The following is a 25,899-nucleotide window of genomic DNA, read 5'->3' as shown; positions in this document are numbered from 1 at the left end:
CAACAACTAGCAAGATGCCTGTCCAGTGGTTAGTATTTAATGGCTAGTAACTAAAGTTATCTCCTATCAACTGTAAAGGTACATGTTGTGGTTTTTGAGACAAGGTCTCACTGGGTAGCCTCGGCTAGTCTGAAGCTCACTATGTAGACCAGGCTGGCTTCAAACTCACAGAGACTCTGTCTGCCTCTGGAGTGCTAGGATTAAAGGTGTACACCAACCTATCTGGCAAAGCTAATGTTTCATACTAAACTGTAGCCAGGGCTTGTGCATTCCGTATGAATAAATGAAGGGGCTTGTTATAGCTATTTACTGCAGGTCTCACTCCTGAAGCAGGTTATTAGCAAACAACAGGATCTTCCCCTACCTTCCCACACAGCTGAGCCTCAGAACTATGTCAAGTACCCTCTGTATCTCACTGTGTTTTTGTAAACCTTTCCTTACTGTAGTGTCTTACATCATTAAGCAGGCAACGCCAAACCATCCTCTGGAGGCAGCTGTTGAGCTGGGGCTGCCTCTGGCTTGTACAGACTTCTGGCTGCTAGTGCAGATGACTTTAGGGGGTAACTAAATGTCTGGTGGATGACCTTGGTGGGGTGGGGACTTCCTCGTGTATTCTATTGTTTACCTTACCTAAGAACTCCCCATCAGGAGGGCCTCATATCTGCAGCACATGCACAGAATATTAACGAGGAAGCAGAATTTTGCTTTAGTGTTTTTAATTAAGCAATCACACATTTAACTAGTTAAGAACCTAACTCCTCCATCTTAAACCCACTATTTATTATTGATTAAGATAGAGTCTGTAAAGAACCATGTAACATGTTTCCTCAGGGGCTGGTTCCTCCTTAATTCTGTTGCTGGATTTGTGAGGCTGTATCTTGGATGGTTAAAAACAAATCTCTGTCTTGTCTGAGTTGCTCATATCTCAAGGGACCATGGCTGGGCCCCCTCTCCTGAGACAAAGGCAGAGTTCTCCAATAGTCTTTGGGGTGCTTTGCAAGGACTTGGCCCTTTCGGGGGTCACCAACTTCAAAAATATCCACAAATGAACAAGAACACAGAGTGAGTGGAAGATCATCAACAAAGCTGAGCTGAAAAAATAAACGCCACAAAAGACTGAAAATACCAACAAAAGAAGAAAACGCACTACTGTCAAAGCTACTGCTGAACTCTCAGTGCACACGGGGGAACAGTCAGAGATGAGTCCAAATTCTTTCAGATCTTTTGGAAATTTTGATTTTGAAACTCTACATCAGGCATAGGCCACACGGGGCCTTGTTTGTCTTTTCACCTTGTGGGTGGAAAAGGAGTCCCATGCTGAGCGTCTGGGGAAGGCAGAAGATACATGGCATGTAAGACTTTATATGGAAGAGATTGACAGTGGACTCAGAGGCATATACGGAGACAAAAGTTAACGCAATGTGTAAGATTCACATTTGTGGTGCGCCTTGTGTTTCTGTTAGGCAATCCTGACATAGGCCTTTCCCTAGAAAATTGAGAATTATAAAATACTGAGAAAGAGTTCGCTGAAATCAACTCTTCCTTTCAATTTTGAAATGAGTGCGAAAGCAGAAGTATCTGTTTGGACAAAGGGGTACATTTTAGCCATTTATTGTAATTATCACTACCTAGGCCTGACAAACAGATGTGTTCTTTTTCAATTATTTATTTATTGTATATGCACACACTTGCACACTCTCTCACACACACACTCACACACACACACACACACACACACACACACACACACACACACACACACAAACCTCTCATGTGTGGAGGTCAGAGAACAAGTTCTTTCCTTTCACCATGTGGCTCTCAAGACTAAACACAAGCTGTCAGGCTTGGGGACAACACTCTTATTCAATATGGTTAGATGGGAGGAATGACCTCTGCTGTTCTATAGCAGAGTGGAGTTAGTGATTTATTATATATTTAAAATAAGTAGAGGAGGGGCTAGAGAGATGGGCCCAACAGCTCCCACTTTCAGTATCTCCCCACAATCCCCCACCTTAGCATGCCCCTGGCTGAAACTTAGATTTCATTTACTGGTACGTTTACTTAACAGAACTTCAGAGAAGAGAGTTTCTCTGATATTATGTGGCCCCAGATCTCTCCTCGACAACGTTCCTTTTTCAGTTGGTGGTAATTGTGCATGTATATGAGGAGGGAGCCAAATTAGCATTCCTATCACATTGGTGCTGAGAACATTCTAATTCTTTCTTCTAGTTTTTTGTTTTGTATTGTGTCTTGATTTAGATTTCTTTCTCTTTTTTTTTGGGGTGCAGCGAACTTTATTGATGGTATTCAAGAGAGTAGGGAGGGCTCCCTAGGTCCCTCCTGTTATTATGGGGGTCTGGGATGGAAATTGTGAGGGAGATGCTCAGTGTTGGGGGCCGAGTTGGGATAGGGCCTCTCTCTTGCTCAGTGTCCTTGCTGGGGTGGGTGGTCCAGGGTTTCTTACTCCTTGGAGGCCATGAGGTCCACCACCCTGTTGCTGTAGCCGTATTCATTGTCATACCAGGAAATGAGCTTGACAAAGTTGTCATTGAGAGCAATGCCAGCCCCGGCATCGAAGGTGGAAGAGTGGGAGTTGCTGTTGAAGTCGCAGGAGACAACCTGGTCCTCAGTGTAGCCCAAGATGCCCTTCAGTGGGCCCTCAGATGCCTGCTTCACCACCTTCTTGATGTCATCATACTTGGCAGGTTTCTCCAGGCGGCACATCAGATCCATGACGGACACATTGGGGGTAGGAACACGGAAGGCCATGCCAGTGAGCTTCCCGTTCAGCTCTGGGATGACCTTGCCCACAGCCTTGGCAGCACCAGTGGATTCAGGGATAATGTTCTGGGCAGCCCCACGACCATCACGCCACAGCTTTCCAGAGGGGCCATCCACAGTCTTCTGGGTGGCAGTGATGGCATGGACCGTGGTCATGAGCCCTTCCACAATGCCAAAGTTGTCATGGATGACCTTGGCCAGGGGGGCTAAGCAGTTGGTGGTGCAGGATGCATTGCTGACAATCTTGAGTGAATTGTCATATTTCTCGTGGTTCACACCCATTACAAACATGGGGGCATCGGCAGAAGGGGCGGAGATGATGACCCTTTTGGCTCCACCCTTCAAGTGGGCCCCGGCCTTCTCCATGGTGGTGAAGACACCAGTAGACTCCACGACATACTCAGCACCGGCCTCACCCCATTTGATGTTAGTGGGGTCTCGCTCCTGGAAGATGGTGATGGGCTTCCCGTTGATGACAAGCTTCCCATTCTCGGCCTTGACTGTGCCGTTGAATTTGCCGTGGGTGGAGTCATACTGGAACAAGTAGACCATGTAGTTGAGGTCAATGAAGGGGTCGTTGATGGCAACAATCTCCACTTTGCCACTGCAGATGGCAGCCCTGGTGACCAGGCGCCCAATGCGGCCAAATCCGTTCACACGACCTTCACCATTTTGTCTACGGACGAGGCTGGCACTTCACAAGAAGATGCGGCTGTCTCTGGAACAGGGAGGAGCAGAGACTTGATTTAGATTTCTTTATTTATGGTATGTGTATGTTTGCCTGCGTGAAGGTATGTGTACCCATGTGTGTGTCTGGATGTGTAGCAGGAGCTACAGATAGTTGTGAGTTGTCACATGGATGCTCGGGAAGTGAGGCCAAGTCTTCTGCAAGAGCAGCAAGAGTTCTTAACTGCTGAGCCATCTCTCCAGCCTCTCCTCTAGTTATTTTACATATATAATAAACCACCAACTTCACTGTGCTATAGCACAATAGGGCTTATTCCTCCCAGCTAACTGTAATTTTCAACACAGTAGCCGTCTTCTCTGCCCCCCCCCTCCTTACCAGGCTCAGATAAGCATTACTCGGTCTTTAGGATTTAGTACTCAGGTGTGATTGAAAACATGATGCTTATCAGTTTATTTCTGGCCTGCTCACTTAGCACAATAACCCCAGCTTCATCTAGGATACTGTAAGTGTCAGTATTTCTTTTCTTTCAGTTTTGGGGATTTTTGTTTGTTTGGTTTTTGGGGGTTTTTTTTGGCTAGGGTCTCAGGTAACCCAGAATGGCCTTGAACTCACCCTGTAGCTGTGCATAACCTTGAACTTCTGACATTCCAGACTCTCTGTCTCAAGTGCTGGGATGACAAGTGTATGCTGCCACTAGCAGCTAGAATTCCATTCTTTTATGGCTGAATACAATTCCATTGTGTGAAGAAGCCACATTTTCTTTGGGTTACAAACAAGTAGGAAGGGGACCTGAGCTGGTGCCCTCCAAGGTCTTGTACTGTTCATGGCAGCGGAGGCTCTAAATTCTTACAAAGAATATATTTTTCAGTCCATATACATTGCTTTCCCTTGAGACTTCAACTATAGGTTAAAAAAGGAACAGCAGCTAATTGCGTAGTCCACAGAATCAAAGGGCAATTGCACATCACATAAAATTAATCAGGATTATAATTCTTCTGTGTATTCAGAATCGAATAATTAAGAGTAAAAATGTAGATGGTGGAGCCCATTGTTCTGGGGACAAAGCTTGAATATATAGACTGATTCTCTGAGTTTATTGACATGCTCTATTAGAAGCTGGTATGGCGGATGCTCAGAGTGAAATAGATGTAGGCAAGAGATTTGGTTTAACAAAAACAGAGCAACGGCTTGCTTCAAGTGTTAGAAATAACCAACACAGGTTAGTGGAAGCAGGGAATTTCCTGCCTGAAGATAGACACAGGCAAAGATCTTTATAAAGTAGAAATTTTCGGAAGACAGTGCTATCCTGTGCTGCTGTTCCTTCAAGATCTCCCACATTAAAAGATACTAGAAGACACTTGACAACAATCGTTCCAGCTATTACCAAGCGCCAAGCCTTATGTCTGCACCAACTGGTCTTTACATCAAAGCCTGGGAGTTGGTCGAGATTAGACACCCATTTTGTAGACTAGGAATATGAAGCTCACATCCATCACTGGCTTCTCATTCAGAAGTAAATTTGGCAGTTAAAACTACAGCGCTGAACCACTGATAACAAGTTGGGCTTATTTGGCTCAATCTACAAGACCTGGAAGAGGCAGTCTGAACTTGCCTTATTGGATCAAAGACCTCAGGAACCCAAACTCCTTGCATTTATCTACTCTGCTTTTGTGATGAGGTGGCTTTTGTCTTTGGATTCATCCTTTCTGTGAGCTGCCACAGCTCAATTGGAAAAAGAGAAGGACAGTGGACCATAGGAGCCTTCCAGACCAAATTGCCAGCCTTAACCCAAAATTTCCCAGAATCCAACTCAGCATCTCATTGGCTGCGTTGTGTCTCGAGACTTCCTGTTTGCAGAAAAGGCATGAATCAGTCTTCTCTTCTGAGAACAGTAGCTGGAGCAGGCCTTCCACCATGGGACTGGATTGTAGGGGTTCTGACCCTAAAACCTTGCTCAGGCTATAAGTGCCCAGTAACTCCTGAGGCCCTTACATACATATGTCCCATGACTGTCACGTGGTTGCCACGGGAGATTTGTGAACCTAGGCACTGTGTTGAAATCCCACCTGATGGAGAAGCTCAGATAGCCTTTTGTGAGAGCAAATACCTTACAACCCTCAGCCGGCAAGTGATTCCGGGACACTACACGAATCTCTCGGAGCAGAGACCCTGAGCCTTATGACCGCTTGCTAAGTGGTGATCTTAAAAGGCTTGAAGACCTTGCAAGAAAAGACTTCTTCCAAGCTAAACGCATAAAAGACGATCTCCAGATTATCCTTGGCTCTTTTTCTCCATTAGCGTTGGCAGTTGTTTTATGCCCCCACGCCAGCCCAGCCTCATCTGGGACCAATCCTCTGCCTGTAGTGCAAACTTAGGAGCTTCGATTCTGCGCTAAAAGCCCATGCTTTCCTTAGGAAACGTGAGATGCTAGCAGTGTATGAACTCAGGGAGATTTTGGTAGTCAGAAAGGAGGGAGACTCGTAAGTATGCAAGCCTGAATATGTACCTGTGCCATCGTGAGGCTATGGGGACAAGCAGTTCTGAAGCCAAGAGCTAATGGGGTATAGCTTCCATAGCCAGGGAAGCCATTAAAACATGCCTTCCTCCCAGGGTGGTGACAGAAACCATGCTGTGAGACACTTGCCGATAATCATACTTTGAGGATAGTCTCCGTTTTCAGTGCTCTGCCTCAAAGCATAGGAGATATTTGACGATGTCTCCACGTACAGAGAAGCATGGTCCTAAAGCTGTGAGCCGCTGCCGGTTGTTTTCTCTTCCAAGGGTCAAAACTTTTGTTGTTTTTGTTGTTCAACACAATTGAGTCAATTCTGTTCTTTTCTGTTCTTTGGAATGGGTATCTGTGAGAGAGACTCCAGATGCCAGGCACAGTTCAGGCCCCCAGGTTGCATGCTCATGGGGCCAGTTTTAAGATCCAGAACCACAATGATTAGCAAGCACACTGTTTCAAAGCGCACTCCATGTATCAGATTACGTCTGTACTCATCAAATGCATATTGTTACAACCTCATGTAGGACAAATTTGGAAAAACAGAATTTTCTCTTTTTATAAATGTTAACCCTTATATTCACATTTGAATTTTACCATAGATAAAGCATATATGTATTTGAACTCCAGAGGTTACTAAGAAAAACACATGCATATATATATTATATATATATATAATAGTACTTTCTGTCTACAGGGCTGCTCTATTCAGTTTGGTATTTGCTTATAATCTTGTCTAGGCAGATATTTTTAAGATGAAAAATGCCCACTCTGTCCATCTTCTATCTGTTCATAAGGCTATTCTAAGATACCTTAGGCCAGATAACATATAAGTCATAGAAATGTATTTGCTACCTGGCAATGGTGGCACATGTCTTTAATTCCATCACTTGGGAGGCAGAGGCAGGCGGCTCTGAGTTCAAGGTCACAGAGTGACCTGGTTTACAGAGTGAGTTCCAGGACACCAAGGCTACACAGAGAAACCATTTCTCAGAGAAAAGGAAGGAAGGAAGGAAAGAAAGAAAGAAAGAAAGAAAGAAAGAAAGAAAGAAAGAAAGAAAGAAAGAAAGAAAGAAAGAAAGAAAGAAAGAAAGAAAAGAAAAAATAAATGTATTTCTCATTATTTTAGGGCCTGGGATTTAGGGAATGTTAAGGGCTTATACTCCGTCTCTAAGATGGTGACTATTCCTCACCCACACACTGCAGAAGTATGGGAAATGGAGGCAGCTTTCTGGAGTGTTTTGCTCATTTAAGTACTTTCTCTCTCTCTCTCTCTCTCTCTCTCTCTCTCTCTCTCTCTCTCTCTCTCTCTCTCTCTCTTCTGCCTATCATCTATCTATATGTATCAATCTACCATCTACCTGTCTATCTGTCTATCATATGTTATCTGTCTATACATCTATCATCTATCATCTACCTATCTGTCTGTCTATCTATTTTCTATCTTTCTACCATCTGTCTGTCTGTCTATCTATCTATCTATCTATCTATCTATCTATCTATCTATCTATCTATCATCTACCTAGCTGTCTATCATCTATCTATGTATCATCTATCTACCATCTATCCATATCTATCTATCTATCTATCTATCTATCTATCTATCTATCTATCTATCTATCATCTATCTTCCTACCTACCTACCTACCTACCTATCTGTTTATTTGGAGAGGGATCTGTACATGCCACAGCACATGTGTAGAGGTCAGATGTCAACTTTAAAGGGTCTAGTTCTCTTCGTCCATCACATGGGACCCATGGGACCCATGGGACCCAGGGACCAAGCTCAGGTTGGCAGTCTTGGTACCAAGAGCCTTTACTTGCTGAGCCATCTCGCCAGTTCCCAAGTGTCTTTGAAGGAGAATGACCCTAACTTACCAGAGCAAAGCCCTCATGGTTCATTCCCTTTCCAAGGGCTCTACATCTTCACGCTGTTGCCCTGATAGATATACTTCAACATAAATTTGAGAGGATACAATAGTTGAATCATTGGATAATTTGATCATTGCACCATCATGCCTTCTCTTATTAAAATTAGTTTTAGTTGTGTGTATGTGTGTATCTGTGTGTAAGTATGTACACGTCTATACTGTGTTGGGACCCCTGGAGCTGGAATTCTGGACTGTTGCGAACGGCCCAGTGTGGGTGCTAGGAATCAAACTTGAGTGTTCTGGAAAAGGGGAATACATTCTTACCTGGTGAGCCCTTTCTCCATCCCTCTACAGTGTCATTTTATGGAGCATGAAAGATGCTATTTTACATATTTTGTGATAGCCTAGGATGTCTGCATTCCACTTTATTTTTAATTTATTCTCCCAGGATTTGTTGCCGTTCCATCACCCCCAAAGCTTTGGCATGCACGGACTTGGAGTAAACTCCACACTTCAAAAGCCCCTGTAGTGAGCCTGTGTGACTGCTCCTGGAAGGAAACAGCCTTCTGAAAAGCACAAGGACCGGATTAAAAGAGGCCTCCGGTCAGGACTGTCTCTCATCTGCTCCACTGAAGTTTCCAAAGTTTCAGGCCCACGGTGTGTCCCTTTAAGCTGAATCATGACTGGTGGTTTCTGAGACCCTTTCTGTAGTCAGAGCCCCATCCTCACTCCTAGGGCGGGCTCAAATGGACCAGGCTGTGTGAAATGTTTTCATTTCCCATTGACTGGTTGTGTATTTCCCTTGTGTTAATCCCTTGTTAATGGACACTTTCTTTGAGCCAGCTGAGATTGGAGTTGTGCTGTCTTTGTGACTCTAGCAGATTTTATGACTTGGATATCTTTGTTTTTGTTATTGTGAGATTTTGGGATTTTGTCTGTTTCATCGATATTGATTCTCTCAGTGAGAGATGGCCTAGGCTCCCACAGTTCTGTTTGTGTTTGATCTACGAACAGTGGGAGGGACTCCTCAGACTGCAAATGTTTTCCTTCTCTGCTTCAACTGGGAAAGGCAGAGCCATTAGCAGCTCCCACCACTGGAAACAGATGAATGGGGCTTTAAACCCAGGTTTGTGTGTGTTGGGGTGTGGGGTGAGACACTGCGTTTGTCATTCAAATGACCTCAAGCCTCTGCTCTGGGACACTTGTTGTTTGTTTTGTTTGTTTGTTTGTTTGTGTTTTTTTTCGAGACAGGGTTTCTCTGTGTAGCCCTGGCTGTCCTGGAACTCACTTTGTAGACCAGGCTGGCCTTGAACTCAGAAATCCGCCTGCCTCTGCCTCCCAAGTGCTGGGATTAAAGGCGTGTACTACCACCACCCGGCTGGGACACTCGTTTAAAAGAGCCATGTGAAAGACTGAAGGGTTCCAGTGATTGCTTCCTGAGAAGTCTGAGAGACACAGTTCCCGCTTGTGACTGGCTCTGCTCTGTACAAGCTGTGTGACTCTGGGCAAATCTTTTGCCTGTCTGATTCTCCGTTTTAACTCTATGACGAAGCTGCGGCAAGTCTTAGTGGTACACGTTTGTAGAGACAGGAAGAAATCTGAGTTGGAGGCTAGCCTGGGCTGTACAGTGAAACCCTGTCTCAATAAACAAAAACATGGACCTGGACAATGGTTGGGTTAATAAAATGCTTGTCTTTCAAACACGAATACCTAAGTTTGGATTCCCTAGAACCCACATTAAAAAGCTGGGCATGGTGGGGTGTATCTGTCATGCCAGCAATGGTGAGATGGGAGGTGAGACAGGCAGATACTTGGAAGCTTGTGGGCCAGCTAATCTTGCCTACATACTTATCTGGAGGCGATTTAACAGGGACTTCATAGTTATAAGCCAACCCCAATTAAATGTTTGCCTTTATAAGAGTGCCTTGGTCATGGGGCCTCCTCATAGCAATGGAAACCCTAACTAAGACAGCATGCATACACTCTTCCATTTGATAGATTTTTATCAAGCACTTATAATGTCAGTGAATCTACTATTGGTGTATACATCACAATTGCCTGGGGAATATGGTTTCAGTTGTGGGTGTTTCTAACCCAGACATGATCCTAATTCAAAACAAACATTTCTCACATCCAATCCAGTACACTGGAGTTAGTGGACCTATATGGGAATAAGTATATCCCCCCACATGATTTTGATTCAGGTGGACTGGGGATCTTACTTGCAATGGTGTCCAGAGAGAAGAGAAAGAAGGAAGAGTCACACAAATTCCTTGGCCATGCCTTGACAGCATATGTAAGAAGGCGCTGAGGAACCAGAGTGCAGAGCTGAGTCACATGGTACCAGACTGGCTGTCAGCAGAACTGGCTTAGCCTGGGCACCACTTCTCAGGCTCACACCCAGTCTTCTTAAGCACAGAGGAGGTCCTTGTCACTTCTCTGTCATTTTTTTTTTGTCTATGTGTTTTACTATACTATCTCTTTATCATTCAGTGATAATAATGTCACCTTCTGCATAAAGCCTCCTGACCCCTTTCCCCCCAAACCCAGACAGTGCATTCCTTGAACTTGTTGACATCCATTTAACCAAAGTGTCTCTTCATGGTCCATGGCTATCCATGTCTCTTCATGGTCCCTGGATCAGGTAAGTCTGACATCTTACGATTAGCAATACCTTTGCCAAGGGTTGGCCTAGGATGGAGTTCTTGAGGAAGAAACAACTCCTGTCCACCAACAGGCAGGGCAGATGAGATGAGCAGAAATGTATAAAATTTCCCATAAGAAGCATCCCACTTCAAGGACAGCTGCATCTGGGGAATGGATGAATGTAGTTCCTCCAGATTTCACAGTCTCAAAGATACAGCCAAGCACCAAGGAACAAGGGGAGCTGGATCAAACAGAGAGCTGTATCCTGTGATCCCATGTGCGAGGGCCCATTTGGAGCACTCGCAATGGCAACCCCAACACTGTCCTGTGTTGTAGACAAGGAAACAAGGCACAGAGAACCTTGTTGACTCAATCAAGGACGCACACCTGAAAGGAACAGAGCAGTGATTCACCCTGGGTAGGTCGGACTCCGGGATTCAAGTTCTTAACCACCGTGCTCTAGATGGCCTCTCCAAATATTGGAAATACTCATTGTATGGCAGTGGAGGAGGGGGAGGTGATGGCCATTTTTCTTGCAATATTGGATGTTTTCATTGTGTTTTAGGATCATTAAAAATAATTTAAGGCCATTTGTCAATCTATACGGAGCCATGACTCGTCCTCAACCCCAGGGAGTCCACAGGTCAGTCAAGTCTATTCAGTGAGTAGAAATGTGCGGAATTCATCATTTTGCTTACCTCTTCAACTGTGCCACAGGGAAACAAACTGACCGTGCAGAATCTTCCTCATATGATTTTATAAAATAAATTTTTCTTCCTACTTAAGCTGAAATAATTTTCAATGATAATTGCTCAGTGCTCTCCACGGAGCTCAGTTTTTGCCTACTTCTTTCATTGCTCTCAGGTACTCAGAGAAAAGGATTTAAAATTATTGCTTAGAATGCTTTTTCCCTCAGGCAAGAGAAAAAGCCATTATATAGCCGAGAGCCTGTTAACTCACCTTTCCATTTAACTTTCCAGCAACGTCATCCTATGCTGAGCATTTCCAAGCAATAGAGTAATAATAACAAGACTTAGATATTGACAGTTTCTTCAGCAATCAGTGCAGAGTTGCTTAGGGGAGGTTGACAGGTACAACACAGCAGAAAACTCAAAGTAGCCTCAGCAGAGAGTAGGGCAGGGCCAGAGGCCATGGCTGATGGCAGGATGTGAGGTGCAGTGTTAGAGACCTCAGCAGACAGTGGCTTCCTGCAACCCATAGCACATCTGCTGTGCCAGCAACCCAAGGACCAGAACTTGGAGGTTTGCCTCTGTCAGGAGTCATGCATTTAACTCTGATACATTCACATTTTGATGGTTTAGAAATGAAAGGATGGAAAGAAAAAGCAGGGATGGAGGAAGAAAGAAAGAGATAAGATAATCAGCTCATAAAAACGGTCAAGCATCTGGAACGGAATGGCCATTCTCTCATAGGCTACATTTTGTTTATAATGATTTCCAAAGTTTCTAAATGAAGAATGATTTCTATTATTTTTTTTCTTGGTATTGGTGGGTGATGGGAGACCATCTGTTCCTTATCTAGCAACTTGGTAGAAAACATGGCAAGTGCTGACCTGACCTTCTGGTTTTTAAAGCGTAGCGTTGGTATTAATCCTATTACTTTATTACTTCCTCTCTTCTTCTTCTTCTTCCTCCTCCTCCTCCTCCTCTTCTTTCTTTCTTCTTCTTTCTCTTGGGTGGGTGGGCCCATTATGGGTTTACCATCCCTGGGCTGGTAGTCCCGGGTTCTATAAGGGGAAGAAAACCAGTAAGCAGCATTCCTCCATGGCTTCTGCATCAGCTCCTGCCTCTAGGCTCCTGCCCTGTGTGAGTTCCAGTCCTGACTTCCTTTAGTGATGAAAAGCAACATGGAAGTGTAAGCTGAATAAACCCTTTCCTCCCCAACTTGCTTCTTGGTCATGATGTTTTGTGCAGGAATACGAACCCTGACTAAGAGTCTCCTCCCCCTCCCCTCCCCTCCCCCCTCCTCCTTTTCCTTCTTCTATGACACAGCTGGCATTGTTCCTTGAGTTAGTGGCTCACAGCCCCCAACTGCTATGTACACTTGAAAGACTTACATGTAGAATGAACGTGCCCACCTCTTTCTCTCCTGGGCTTGGAACATGATGCAGTGTGCACATTAGAGGCTGTCAGGATGCTGTGCTGGCTCAGTACTAAGGAAGTATGGCAACACTCTCTTCAGCCCATCACTTACAAGGTATCATTCAGTGATCATTGTTTGAAAACATTTGGCCTTGTTCTTCAGGCAGAGGATAATGGAAGCTGGCCAGCCTCCAAGCATGGACTCCTTAAAAGACATTCAACAGAGCTGTGTCAGTGGCTGGTATTTCTTCAGAAAGACGATTCAGAGCTTGAGCATATTATTCAGTGGAGAGTCCTACACCAAGTTGGCAGGGCCCATGAAGCTGGCCCACTGCTCCACAAGGCAAAGGGCAGCTTAGGACTGGAACACGGGAGACACTGGCATGGGTTTAGGTTAGGCAGAGTTGAAATGTTTGGTTTATAATGTGTGTGACTATTTTCTTGGCTTAGTCTTGGTGGATATGTGGAACTCTGGAAGATGTCACTTGTTCTGGACTTCAGTTCACCCAGAGCAGATGTAACATTGGATACTTCTCAATATGGCATCTGAGCAGTCTCACTGATGGACCAGCTCCGTGAGAATAGGACCAGTTATTCCTCTTGGATGCTTGAAAGCTTGAAGATTATTATACGCAGTGCAGTGAGCCAGAACCTTACAGCTGTTAAGGACATTCCAGAAACTTCTAGTTACCACAGCCCAAGGTTGCACCCCATCCGTGATTTCTAGGTCAGTTTCTTTGGGGTGGAGTAAAAACTTACACATGCCTGTAAAGTGCTCTAAGCTTTACTTTCCCGATCCTCTTCCTACCCTCAAGCTCTCGTTTTCCCCTAACCCCGGCTCATTTTAAGGATCGTGTTTATCAAACCTGATTAAGGTATTTGACTAAATTTTCCTAGGAACAGCCACACCGTCTTTGTTAAGCTCACATTTCATAGTTTATATAATAATTAAAATAGCATGGCCTAAAGAGGCCTGGGTACATTCTTCACAGATTCATTCAAGAGGCAAAGGAAGTGGGTGCAGGGTACAGGTCCTGACGCTGAACTCTTTCAGCCTTGTACTCTCAGGCAATATGTTCTTGTACTGGCTAGTTTTGTGTCAACTTGACACAGCTGGAGCTATCACAGAGAAAGGAGCTTCAGTTGAGGAAATGCCTCCATGAGATCCAGCTGTGGGGCATTTTCTCAATTAGTGATCAAGGGGAAAAGGCCCCTTGTAGGTGGGGCCATCTCTGGGCTGGTAGTCTTGGTTCTATAAGAGAGCAGGCTGGGCAAGCCAGTAAAGAACATCCCTCTATGGCTTCTGCATCAGCTCCTGCTTTCTGACCTGCTTGAGTTCCAGTCCTGCATCCTTTGGTGATCAACAGCAGTATGGAAGTGTAAGCTGAATAAACCCTTTCCTCCCCAATTTGCTTCTTGGTCATGATGTTTGTGCAGGAATAGAAACCCTGACTAAGACAGTTCTACAGCTCCAATAGGGTATGGGTTTGATGCAGGTCATTTTAAGCTAGATATCATTTACACTGTAGGCAATACTATGGCATGTTTCCTTATTTATTTACATGAACATACTTTACACATATGCTGGGACGTGAAGGAGAGCCCCAGCCCCTTCACTAACTCTTTTGACATAGACTTGCATGACTTGCGCCCTTCACTGTCCTATTGTGCTATGGAGCAGTAGAGGGATTCCTCTGCTCTGCGGCACTCTGTGCCCACCAGCTGCCCCTCCCTCCATGCTCCCCAAGCAGTGGTAGCCACATTTTTTCTACAGCTCAGCCATTGCCGTATCTCTATTTCCCACAAGTAGAACATACAGGATTTGCTTCTCTGTGCTCCACTCACTTCACTCAACACAATGGCCTCTGGCGCTGGTCGATGCTTCTCTTCTCGTTTCAAAGAAGACTTGAATTTATTTTATTTGCTTACTTGCATGTCTATGATTTGCATCCATATGGAGGTGAGAGGACAACTTTTCAGGGGTCAATTCTTTCCTTCCGCTGTGTTTCTGAAACAGGACCTGATGGCTTGAATTTAGAAATCTCACAGGCTATGTGTGGGGCTATTGGTTGCTCTCCATAACCTGATGGCAAAGCCCTACTACTGAAGACAATACTCACATATGTCACCAAACACGGAGAAGTAAAACTGGTGCCTAACTAGAGGCTCATCCCTATCGACTCCTGTGTTTAAGGTGCTGGAAGATATTTTACATGCTACTGGAAGAAGAAGATAGTCACCATATCTCCCAGCTATAAACCCTGAGACCTACAATAGTAACCTGCCTGAAAGATACATGGGTGTATTACTGGCACAAATGTCATGGGAGTAACCAAGAACTTTCTGCATTGATTTAAGACCTGCTCCATGAAATAGAACCCATAGTTAGCACTGCTAAAGTAGCCAAGAACTTTAAGACTTGGTAGGTTATGAGCCTAGGAAGATAACCTAATACTATTATTATGCTCAAGGGACAAAGCAATAAAATATGTCTTAACCCTACTCATCAGAGAACCTTCTTCTTCCAGTAGATGGGAACTAACACAGAGGCCCACAACGGACCAATGTGCAGAGAGTGAGAAACTTTGGAATAGCCAGTTCTTATCTTAGTTACTTTTTTATTAATGTGAAGAGATACCATGGCCAAGACAACTTATAAAAGAAAGCATTTAATTTAAGGCTTTCAGTTCCAGCGGGCATCGAAGTTGATTACCATCACAGAAGGAAGCATGGCAGTGGCAGACATACTGCTGGAGCAGAAGCTGGGAGCTTACGTCTGATGTTTTCCTCAAAGCCCTCTTCTCAAGCCTCAGGAACCTTTACAGAAGAGGAAGAAGACAGACTGTATGAGCTAGAAGTGATGGATGACTGTGAGAAAGAGTCTCCCAGATAGAAGAGCACAGACACACATGTGAACTTACAGAGACCGTGGCAGCAACACACATGGCTCACACAGGTCTAAGTCAGATGAGGTATCACCAGCGAGGAGCAGAGTGGACGTCGGTTCCCCTTTAACCAAGAAGCTTTTCCAACAGATCGCTGCTGGCAAAGGAAAATCTGTCCTTGTTTTGTTTTGTTTTCTAGTAGAGTCTCACTGGGTATATCAAGCCCACTTCAGGGCAGGTCCCAACTTCAGCTGCAGCTGACTAATATAAATAAACTCAATGGTGTCTGTAGACACTGCCTCGTTTCACTTTGGGCATGTTTTGTCTTTGGTCTTTTGCTTGTTTATTTTGATCTTTAGTTTTTTTGTTTTTTTGTTTTTGTGGAGCATGTGTGTGGGTGTTTGAGTTCTGCTTGTTGTTTTGGTTTTGTCTTTTTAAAAGAGGTAGAGAGCAAGAAAGGGAGACAGACAGATGGACAGACACACACACACACACACACACACACACACACACACGCACGGGGGGGGGCGGGTAAAGTTGGGTGGATAGGAAGGAAGGATTTGGGCATTGGGAGGAGGGAAAGCATGATTAAAATATATTGTATAATTTTTTCAATGTTCCCCATAGGCTTGGGTATTTGAGCATTTGGTCCCTAATTGGTGGTACTGTTAGAGAAGGCGTTGTAGCCTTGCCAGAGGCAGTCTGTCCCTGGGGACAGGCCTTGAGAGTTGACAGCCTTACTCTGCTTCTAGTTCACTTTCTCTGATTCTGTTTGTCGTTGAAGAATGGATCTCTCAGATTCCCACTCTAGCTGCCTGCTGCTATGCCTCATTGAGGTATTGCAGCTCTGAGGGGAAAGGTGTCTTGGCAGTTGGGAGCCTGTACGACAAACCTCACACAAAAGATGTATTGAGAAAGGCACAAGAGGATGACTGCCCCTGCTTGGGCAACAAGCATCAGGGAACTGAGCAAGAGACTGGCTTATATAATGTTTCTTGGAGTATAGTTTTCCAGAGTGGGTTGTTGGGCATCTAACTCAGGACCCCTAACCCTAACCCTGTTAATATACAGGCAATCCCAGTGGCCTGTTCTCAGGGACCTAGCAGCTCCATCCCGGAGAAACTCACCCCAACACAGATGGAAACTACCAAACGCTGCACCCTGAGCTCACTGCACAGCTCTGCAGGCAGCTCCACAGTCTGCATCTCTCTCTGCAGTTTAGCTGCTCAGAGTTTCCATCCCTAACAATTGTCTTCTTTTATTGATGGGGAGAAGCCCTCAAGAAATTGTTCAGGTTTTTGCCTATCAGAAGTGTGACCTTTCCTTTATCTCCCCAGACTAAAGAATCACCTATTCCCTCCTACAGGAAATGTTTCAATTCTAAGAAGAATGCTATACAACAGCCTCAGGTTGTCTGGTTGGTTGCTTTTTAGCAAATACAGTTGGGTGGTTTTTTTTTTTTCAAGTGTGTCTGAGACTGGCTTAATGCCTCAAGTGATGCATGCAATCCTGTGCTAAGTCTGCACACATCTGCGTGATTATCCCTGGCCCTGCAGATCAGAACCTTGCATCTTGCCTTTATTGTTTACTATCGCTTTGTTGCTGATTTCTGTGACCTCTGAGTCTTCTTCAAATTAGAAGAGCATACTGTGCTTCTCTGGGATAAATGTCCAGGCTGATGGGTGTGGCAGGACGTGCTCTCTGTATGCACTCTGGTTGGTTCTTCTAGCATCTATGAACATCCACACTTCAGCAGCCAGTGCGACCTGTCATCAGAACCCTTGCCCTCCTGTTAGGACAGGTGCCTGGTTTCTACTGGGAGACATGGGGATCCAGAGCTTCACATCTGAGAACAGCACCCTCACTGCGAGCTACTAACAACTGATGACAGCTAGGTGAAGAGTTGCCAGCTTTCTATATTTTTCTTCACATGATTTCCTTCTTGTTGTTTTAAATTGTATCTTTTACTTATTCATTGGAAAATCTGTCCATGGGAACAATGTGTCTTGATCATATCCACCTACTCAGTTTTAAGGGTGCTAAGCTGACCATGGGGCAGCGGATGTCTTCACCCTCGTGCACGTATGGCAGCATTAATTGGATTCAGTAGATTTTGTTTGTTTGTTTGTTTGTTTTTTAAGATTTGAAGTTGGATGAAGTTGGAATCCAGGAGGCATTATGGGGATGAATGATCAAAATACATTGTATGCCATGTATGACATCTCAAAGAACCCATGAAAACAAAAATCGAATAAAAGATACGTTGCATGATTCCCGTTTTAATCCTTTGTGAGTACACTGTTCAGAGCCATTAAATATGCTCATTTTTGTTGCGGGACTATCATCCCTCCATCCAGCCACTCAGGCAGTTTCATCTTCCCAAATTGAAACTGAGCCCCTTAAGCAACAGATGCTTTCTCCGCTCTCTGGGCTTCTGGAACCACTGTTCTATGTTTCTGTCTCCACCAATGTAGCTACTGCTTCATTGAGTCATGTGAGTGGAATCGTGTGATGTCTGCTCACTTCGTTTAGTATTTGGACAATTTCTCCACCAAGCATGTCTGCTTTCTCCGGGACTACTTTGCCACTTAGACCTCACTCCTGGTCTTTCATACCCTTGGAAGGATATTTTGACTCTCATCTTCTGGCCTTGTTGATAGTGACAACCACCCTCTACCCAAGGGTCAGTGTCAGCCTCACACAGGGCCCCACCATGGCTCCAGACATGGTAGCTGAGCCTCATTTGTCCTTTCCAAGGTTCTAGGATTTTTCCAATACCTAATGAATCTTCTGCAACAATCAACTCAAATATACAAGTTTGGCCATTCAAATTACTTTTTTACAAAAGTACTTTAAAATGCATTAAGTTATTAATTGCCTGCTGGCACTTTAATCAAATGGGAAAATTGACATAGCCAGAGGCATGTATTTTTGTGGAAAGAAAATTTATTTAAGAAGAAATAGCAGCTCTTACTGCTTAATTTAAACTGAGAAAACTGTGGAAAATCAGCTGCTATGGAAAATTAATAAAACATTTCCAGCTGCAAACAGTGACTAATTGTACAAGATGAAGACTGCCCAGAATTAATAACTTGCAGTCGTCTGTGTGAAGAACCCCCTACCACTTCAATTTACCAGGAGATTAAATTACTTCTAAGTTTGCTATATTAAAACAGAACATGAATAAAACGTTAGTGGACGCACATCCATTATTTACTGTCTGTGATATGGATATAATTATTTCCAAACAACTACAATGTGACGTGACCAGTAATATTTAAATGACTCTTTTAGAAAGAGGATCTACTCAACACTTTTTTGTTGGGGAAAAAAAGAGTCCTTCCCGTTTTTACAATAATAAAATGAAGCCTAGTGGATTTCTACAAATACTAATTCCCTAACCCCATAGATTGGGAGATGTTCCTGTCCCAGCTTCTCCCCACTTCTTCTCTCTGTTATTAGACTCCGCATGGGGAAACCTACAGGAGAAAATCAAACACTTATTCTGACCTCTGATTTCAAACCAAAGCTGATCCCTGGTCCCAGTGCCCAAAGGAGACCCAGGTGAATGGTTACAGACATCTTGCAGTGTCTGATGTGGCTCTGATCTCATATACCTAGCCGAACAGAGTCCTTCCTGGGAGATGGAAGGAAGGCCCAGAACAACTTCCAGGGGAAAGCATTATTGGCAAGGGACATCCATCAGGGAAGGCTCCACCAACTCTTGTCTCTCAAGCTTGCTCAAGACATCGTGACATCTCATAAGCCCTTGGCTCCTCCCCTTAAAAGGAAGGTCAGATAACACTTTCCATCTTTGTTTCTAAGGCTGGGCTATTTTCTTGTCTGAAAGAGCCATGAAGAGGTCATCTACTTTCCTAATGCACTGACATGCTTAGACATTTTTGAGAAGTAAGGTGACATGAAAAGAAAATACCACTCAGCGGCTGGCACAGACCTATTTAAGGGAAACGAGTCTAGAAATGAAATTTAGAAAATTAACTCGGAGTTCTTTTCTTTTGAAGAGTAGTTGGTGTGTTTTTATTTGTTTGCTTTATATTTGTTTGTTTGTCAAATTGAAGCTATTAGAAAATAACTCAAGCCAGGAGGGAGGGCGTCACCTTGACAACTCAAGTCGAGGAGTCATGTCACACATGAAGATTTTCTCAGTGAGAAGGCACTGTCTCCCTTGGCCGCCAATCCTTTAATGCTCACACAGAGGGTATGTCTCACTTTTCATTATTTGATATCTTTGGCAGGAAGGTCTGAACATTGGTCTGGACAAAATAAAGGCACACTCTTTAGAAATGTAGAGGCTAAACCTGACATATAACTGGTTTGAGATTTACCACAGAAGTTATCTGGACACATCATTTGATTTCCAGGTTTTAAATGTAATTCTGAACAAGATTGGGCAGCACAGCCCACTGCTGTGTGACACACAGAGGCTTTATCTGCCCCTAAATGCCATTCAGGCTTACTGCTGCACAAGTGAGTTGTGTAAACTGGGACAGTTTTTGAGGCCTTAACAAACACGATTCTCCAAGTAAGAAAATGGACACCCACCACTCTCCTTCATTGCCCAATCGAGAAATCCCTAAGAGCTTCCCTCTCTGACTGGGTCCATTTGGGTTTTCTCTTCGTAGAAAGCAGTTGCTTTAGCAGTGCAAGCTTTATTCATAATCTAGGGAGGCCACTAGACTTGAGGAGTCAGTGGGAAGGCTACGGGACCCAGGATAACTGTCCTCCTTCCAAACAGATAGGAAACACTAATGCAAACACAAAGTCTCGCTCTCCCCATTTAAAAACAATCATCACAGCCAGGTGGTGGTGACGCACGCCTTTAATCCCAGCACTCGGAGGCAGAGGCAGGCGGATTTCTGGGTTCGAGGCCAGCCTGGTCTACAGAGTGAGTTCCAGGACAGCCAGGGCTACACAGAGAAACCCTGTCTCGGGAAAGAAAAAAAAAAAACCCAATAAATAAATAAATAAACAAATAAAACAGTCATCACAATGTAGATACATCTCCTGTCTTCTGAAAGGAAATGAGTTGACTTGGCAAAGGAACTGCATGGGAGACATGGGTTAGATGGAACAACGGTCAGACTTACTTGGCTAGAACCCAGCTTTGCCTTCAGAATCAGCAATCTGGGCTCCTCTCTATCCCTTCAGCACCACCATATGATGTCGGGGGGTTGCCCAGCCATTGGAGAAAAGGTACAAGTTTTTAAACTGAAGCTGTAGTTCAGTGGCTAGAACTCTTGTTTAGCATGCATGAAACTAGACCTCTTCCGACACAACCTGATAGAAAAATCACATTTATTTTGGGGGAGGGGCAGCGGTGGTGCGCCTACACCATGATATACGTGTGGAAGTCAGAGGACAGGGTTCAGTTCTCTCCTTTTACTGAGAATTGAACTCAAGTCATGCCCAGGCTTGGCAGCCCCTTTACCTGCTGAGTACTTTTGTAGCTCCAGATCTACTTTTGAATGCAGTATTGGTCTCCTTCTTGAGGCCACGGCACTTGTCACCTCTCAGGCAAATGCTACTTACTTACCACCTCATTCCCCACAGCTACAACATAGCCCTTATGATGGCTGGGAGTTCTGAGCATTGCTCGTGTGGCCCTGCTACACTGTAGGCACTTATGAAGCAAAGGACTGAGAGAATATCAAGGGTTCCAAACATTCAAATTAAACCGATGCTGGGAATTCCCTGTTTGTAGAGTATTTGAAATTACTATGGTGAGATCCTGCCTTACATAGGGATTAGTGTCTGAAGTCAGCTTTGAAGGGGAAAATCTCATACGGTAAAAAATCAGCCTTGAAAGTCTCTTGGATTCAACATATTAATTTCAGGATAAGCCTATGCTAGCCAGTCTCTACCATGATCAGAAAAAGGACTTGCTGTTTCGTTGAATACTATATGAACTTGTCAGCTCGAGTTTAGAGGTGGGTGGTACAAAACATGTGTGATCTAAACACTAGCCTAATACTTAGTATACAAGTACTTGAGCAGGGGTGCACAGTATAGGGGAATTGCTTCACTTCTTCGTTGTGATTTCCGTGGGTTCTTGGAATTCAGTTCACTGCTGTAAACTTGGCTTCCAGAACACTGTGGAGATTGAGTAGTGATTTTCCTTTGTTGCTGGGTACTAGGATCATCTGTGTGACTTAAACTATATAAGACCCTGTTCCAGACTTACTATGGAGTTACTAAACCTAGAGATGGAACCCAAGTCTCTCTGTCTTAGTTTTACCAGGTTCTACAGCACAGTTGATGTACAGAGTATGAAAGCTGCTACTGGAGCCCTTGATTCTGTTTACACTACCACAGGCAGACAACACTGCAATTTAATGGTGCTGGGACCATCCTATGTGCGAAAGGGTTCCTGTTCTACAAAATCTAATTCCCCATTCTTCTATATCCTTGTAGGGTTCACAAAATACATAAGTAGCAAATAAAATAAGAATCCCATATCTATCAGAGAGTCCTTCTCTACCATATCCCTCTCCTAACCCACCAGCACTTGAAGATTGATCATCGGCAAGGAGAGTCAGCCCCATCAATGTATAGCTTAGAATGGGCAAAGGCTAGTTCTTTCCTCTTCTTCCTCCAATTCCAACTCACCAATTCTATTTAGGTTTAGAAACTGGTTCAGTAAGCCAAGCTTGCAGCTATGGAATGGGTTTTAAGTCTCCACTCCAATTGTTTGTGTTTTGGCACAAACACATCAGAATGAGGCTATCTGTGGAGGTTAAGACATTGACACCATTGGGGTGGATCTTTATCCACCATGGCTGGTGTAAGTGGAAGTGTGGACACAGAGGCACCAGGGATGACCAGTTCCAGAGGGTCCAACACTCTTCTTTTGACCCCTTCTGACATCTATGGGTAGTAGGCACACAAGCAGTACACAGACAATACATGTAGGGACAATGGTCATATGCATTAAAATAAATAAATCTACAAGAAAAATTTAAAAAAAAGTTTGCTAAGTGATGCAGAAAAGTCTATTTTTTTTGAGATTATCTTGGTTATCTTCCCTTGTCTTTATAGACACCTTGTTGTACCTCAGTGCTCTGAAGCAGACCCAAGAAGGCCAAATCACTCACTTCAGTCCTCTGGTTTCCCAGGGAGTTGGAGATTGGAAGTCAAAGAGACAAAGGTTATTTATCTTAGCCTCTCTCCAGAAAGGCCAGATCTTGTCTACATCTGGGGTCTTTCCTGCCCACATCCTTTCCTGTGTTCTCTGGTCTCTTCCCTTCTGTATCCTATTAGATCTGCTACTCCTGACTCCGGAAGAACTCTCTCCTTCTGTTAATTTCCTTAACCCTACTGACTCTCAAACCTACTCACTCTGCCCCAGGCATAGCACTACTTAAGCCCTTTTCTATCACATTGCTCTGGTTTTTTGCTTTGTTTTGTTTTTGTCAGAACGCTGACTGATACAGACAAGTCGCAGAATACAGTCACACAAATGAGTACCTTGGGGTCAGACAGCTTTGACAACAACCCATCCATGAGTGGCTTTGTGACCAGGAGAAGTTTATATCACTGATCTTGCTTTCCCATTTGCAAAACGGGGAAAACACTGCTTTTTCTCCAAGCCCTGTGAACCTGGTCTCTAATCAACAGCAGGCAGGGGAAAAAGAGCCACCCGGAACTGAATCCACTAAGCAAGCAGCCAACGCACTGAGACAAGACTTTCAGGTCCCCACTAGAATTACAGGCTCAGCTTTTGGTCCAATGGTCCCTGACCTACAGAAACTCTAAGAGAACACAAGTCTATCAATTCCAGCAAGCTACTGTGGTGATTTTGTTTCAAGCAAGAGGAAACAAGTTTATTTTCCAAGCACTATGCTAGCAAACTCTTAGTCTTCTTTATAGAAGATGAATGGTCTGGCTCAGACACTGCTGCAGAGGACACAGCTCTGCCTCCTATATTTCTGGCCTACCGAGTATGGATGCTTACTCTCTGGAAACAAGGTTTCAAACAATGTTTAAAAACAAAAAACAAAAAAACAAAAAAAAACCCAGCCACACAATCAGCATGGGGCCTGTGGCTAGAAACAGAACAGACCCCCAGTCACTGGCCAAAGGGATAAATAAATAAATGAAGGAAACAATGTTGAGAAGTTCCTGATGTCCCGTGAAATTGTGGGACACCCACTCAGTTCCACAATGACCATGGAAGACTCTAGGAAGCTTGACAGTTCAAGGCTGGATGGAGAAAGCTTGCCAAGAGGTAAATGTCCCGGTATATGTGATCCTAACAGCCTACCCATGGCTCTGAGGCACCAGGCTGTCTTCTGAAACAGCTCCGTTCTTAAAGAAATGTTCAGGTAAAGTAAAATAGCAACTATGTCCAGAAATATGTCTGGGAATTTAAAAGAGGAACTTAAGTAACTACTTGACAAAATAGAACACATTTAGCGCTAGGAATTCAGTTTACTGTTTAAAGAGCTCTCCAACACCCATGTTTGTAAAGGGTTGTTGTTGCTAAAGGTAATTTTAAAGGAGGTCAGAAGTGTGCACCTTGGGGAAATTTTGATGTTTTGGGTAGATTTTCAAAAATGTCTTAGAGTAGAAAGCTGTGGCTAGAAGCTCATGAGCTCAAGGAAGGTAAAGGCCACACTACACATGTTGCCTGGGTCCCTTAGATCCAGGCCAGCCATTTGTGGGACAGACCTCAAGGCCTGGCTGCCATCCTTTGTGATCACGACGCTTAATTCACACAGCCAGTTTGAGAAGTGGTCCTCCGCAGAGATCAAGCTTGGCTCATTTCTGCTTACCGTTTGAAGTCTAGAAACAGCTGGTGGGGTCCACGCACCGGCAGGCATCCCAGCAATACTTTTCAGTTCCGGTGACTTCAAATGCAGAGTGTTTTCTTCCCGTGTTAAAGAAGCAGGTGAGGGGCCAGCTGGCAACACTGTGGCAGCAAGATACCTATAGGTTAGTTGATGTCAGAGTTTGCTGACAGCATCCTTAGTTGCCTGGCGCATGAGTTCAGATTCTCTGCCAGTGGGAACTCCTGTCATCACAACACTGCCCTGTACTACTGTTGCAGATGCCTAGAAAAGCAAGCAGCTCCCAGCTCTGAAAGCTAAATTCCTACCCCCATCCCCCACCCTCACCCTCGAGTGTGTCAACTATCCCAGAGAACAGCCTGTTACCTGCTGGCCTTACTCTTACACAGTGCTCTTCAACAATGATGATGGCCACTGCTTGACAATTATCTTCAAGACAGACTTTCTCAAACGGTATCCAACGTTCCCTGCCCAAGGAGTAACAGTTGTACAGCTTGGACAAGAGCGCCACAATAGGAACTACACAACCTTGGAGACTGCACCAGAATGATGTCGCCCAAGTGTCTACTTAGGAGGTAGCAAGCAGGATGTGGCAACTTGAGCACTATTGGCGTGATGTATCAAGGCAATCTGGGGTTTCAAGACCTTGGAGGCTTTAGTCTAAGGCCTCTGGATAATGTCACAGGAGACAACACTATTCATTCAACATGAGGAACTGGGCTGAGCAAGCTCTGCTGTTGGTAGGGTGGTAAGAAACCCTGGTCCCATTTAAATACTGTGGACAGAGAGCAAGGAAATAGTGCATGATTATTTGGATATAATTGATGAAAGCTCAGGCATTAAAGGCCATAGGGGTTTGTTCTTTGTTTTGATTTTGCTATTGTATTTTATTTTAACCAAAGCTTCCCTTTAGTTTATCATGCAAAACCGCCCCACGGACTTAAAAGAAAGGGTAATGGAAGTATATAAGTTATCTGCTAGAAAATTAAATAAAAGTAATGAATGTGAAAAAAATTCCTATAAGCGTTTAAAGGAATCAAAATTCTTTCTGGGCTCCTTATTAGTTTTCAGTTGTTCTGTGGAATAATATACAAAGCTGGGATCGGCAAGGCAGAGCTAAGGTCTTTGTTCAATCATGGTGCTAATTATTACAGCAGGTCATGCTAAGATAAGGAACCACAAGTATATTAGCAATGGGAGAGATCTAAGCAGCTAATTCAGTGTGCATGCATGATGGGGATATAGACCTGCAAAAATATCTTTACATTTCCTTCTTAAGTGTATCATATTAATTTCATGTCCCTTTTACAAAACCTTACAAAAAACAGTCTCACGGACTCATCAAGAACTTTTCCTCTTGATATCAGATGAGAAATGATTGTATAATTACATTACCTGTAATTATAATTTGTATAATTAAATATAAATTCAGAGCCTCTAAACTGCACAATATCATTATTTCATTTTCTAATAGAATTATCCTGCCTTTGGCATAGAACTTTTATTTTGATAAGCCATGAATATCTAATTACTGAGTGGCATGATATTAGCTCTTCTGGGTCATTTTTTCAGAGAATAGATTTAGATTTAAAATGATTCACAGAATTGTTTTC

At 43.9% G+C, this 25,899-nt stretch overlaps 2 pseudogenes; one reads left to right on the top strand and one right to left on the bottom strand.

The window, feature by feature from the left end:
• Positions 2,281-3,469, bottom strand: Gm3534 (predicted pseudogene 3534; annotated as a pseudogene).
• Gm18962 (predicted gene, 18962) lies at positions 24,074-24,965 on the top strand (annotated as a pseudogene).

The sequence above is a fragment of the Mus musculus genome, chromosome 14 (assembly GCF_000001635.26).
Source record: "Mus musculus strain C57BL/6J chromosome 14, GRCm38.p6 C57BL/6J".
NCBI classification, from domain to species: Eukaryota; Metazoa; Chordata; class Mammalia; order Rodentia; family Muridae; genus Mus; species Mus musculus.
This window is presented reverse-complemented; position numbering and strand designations above follow the sequence as displayed.